Raw genomic sequence first — 2,293 nt, forward strand, 5'->3', positions numbered from 1 at the left:
GGGGATTCGAACCCGCCACCTTAGGTGTATGTGGCTGGCGCCTTAGCCAGTTGAGCCATAGGCGCCGAGCCAGTCCTCCATATTTTCTGATGAGAAATTCACTGTCGGGTGGCACCTGTGGCTCAAAAGGGTAGAGCACCAGTTCCATATGCTGGAGGTGGCGGGTTCAAACCTAGCCCTGGCCAAAAAAAAAAAAAAAAAAAAAAAGAGAAATTCACTGTCATTCAAATTATTTTTCCTATGTAGATAAGATGTTGTTTCTGCTTTCAAGAATTTTTCTTTGTCTTTAGTTTTCAGAAGATTACTTTGAATTTTTAATTCCTGAAGTAGAATAGCATAATTAAGTAATTAAATTATTATTTTTAACTCATAAGTTTTCAGAACTTTGACTGTGATGTATCTTGGTATTGATCTATTTAGATTTATCCTCTTTAGGGTTTGCTTGGGCTCTTGAATCTGTAAGTCTATATTTTTTTTGCCAAATATGGAAAAAACTTTAGATGTTAATTTTTTGAATACTTACTCAGTGCTGGCCTCTTTTTCCTTTCTTCTCCTTGATGACACAAATGATAGAATTTTTGGTTCCACTTGTACCTGAGACTCCATTCATTGCTTTTCAGTTTATTTATTCGTACTTTTCAGATTAACTTTTTTTTTTTTTTTTTTTAGACAGACTCTCACTATGTCACCCTCAGTAGAGTGCTGTTGCATCACACCTCACAGCAACCTCAAACTCTTGGGTTCAAGCGATTCTCTTGTCTCAGCCTCCCAAGTACCTGGGACTACAGGCTCCCACCACAATGCCTGGCTGGGTTTTTTTTGGTTGTTGTTGTAGTTGTCATTGTTGTTTAGCAGGCCTGGGCCAGGTTCGAACCTGCCAGCCCCGGTGTATGTGGCCAGTGCCCTAGCCACTGAGCTACGGGCGCCAAGCCAAGATTAAGTAACTTTTATTGTTCTGTCTTCATGTTCACTCATTCTTTCCTGTTTCCTCTCCATTCTGCTTTTGAACTTATCCATTGAGATTTGGAATTTGGTTATTGTAGTTTTCAGTTGTAGAATTTCTGTTTGGAAATTTTATGAGGACAGCACCCTTGTGAACTAATTACCTCCCAAAGGCCACACCTCTTAATTGTGTTGCATTAGGGATTAAGTTCCAGCATATGCATTTTGGGGGACACATTCAGACCAAGGCAGGCCCTCTGGATTCTCCTGAACATGCATGCAAGTTAGCTTGTGTGTACAGTCCTCCAGACCACTAGTGATAAATAGGATCTCATCAAGGCCTTTTTTGGTCTGTGTCATTCCCTAGATCTCCATGTTAAATTTATTACTGACTTTCTCGTTTATTGCTTACTCAAAATGTTGCAGGAAGACAAGTCCCAATGGAAAGCAAAAGCACCCAAACACCGTGTTTATAAGAGGAAGGGCTTTATTTCAGACAGCGGAGCAAACTGCATAGAAGAATCCAAAATGGCCGTGCTCCCCAACTGGTTTGATCTTTCCCTTTTTATTTTCAGTCAGAAAGTTCCAACCCACAGGTATCTTTCTCACTGGTCAGTTTGAATCAAGTGGGAGGAGCTGTTCCAGCCCCCACACAACTACAAGATTTCACAGAGGCTGAAATTTCCAGGTCCCAGGAAATTAAGTCTATGAATTCCTAAGAACTGAGTCAACATGGAGAGGACCCTGAGGTGTATCCTTGGGTCTCCTTGAGAAGACCTCTGTTCTAGACCCCAACCTTCTCATTTCCCCCTTTTGAGATTTCATATATATATTTTATTTTATTTATTTATTTTTTGAGAAAGAGCCTCAAGCTGTCACCCTGGGTAGAGTGCTGTGGCATCACAGCTCACAGCAACCTCCAACTCCTGGACTCAAGCGAATCTCCTGCCTCTGCCTCCCAAGTAGCTGAGACTACAGGGGCCCACCACAATGCCTGGCTATTTTTTGGTTGCAGCCGTCATTGTTGTTTGGTGGTCCCGGGCTGGATTGGAACCCGCCAGCTCAGGTGTATGTGGCTGGCACCTTAGCCGCTTGAGCCACAGGTGCCAAGCCTCATATGTATTTTTTAATTGGGGCCTCAATATCAGTTTGCTTCTGCAGGAATCGATATTAATTTGCAAAACTGGCTCCACGGAATACACTGACTCTATGAAGCCATCTGTCTTCACTACTTTTTTTGAGCACAAAATTCTCAGGGCTTTCATTTGGCTTTTGCATGACCTCAGCTATCCTGCATAGGTTTGTAACTTTCTGGCTCCCTGACACTGAAAGGGCTGAAGTCAAGGTTGAG

The sequence above is a fragment of the Otolemur garnettii genome, unplaced genomic scaffold, assembly GCF_000181295.1.
Source record: "Otolemur garnettii isolate 467f Iridium unplaced genomic scaffold, OtoGar3 scaffold00153, whole genome shotgun sequence".
Classification (NCBI taxonomy): Eukaryota; Metazoa; Chordata; class Mammalia; order Primates; family Galagidae; genus Otolemur; species Otolemur garnettii.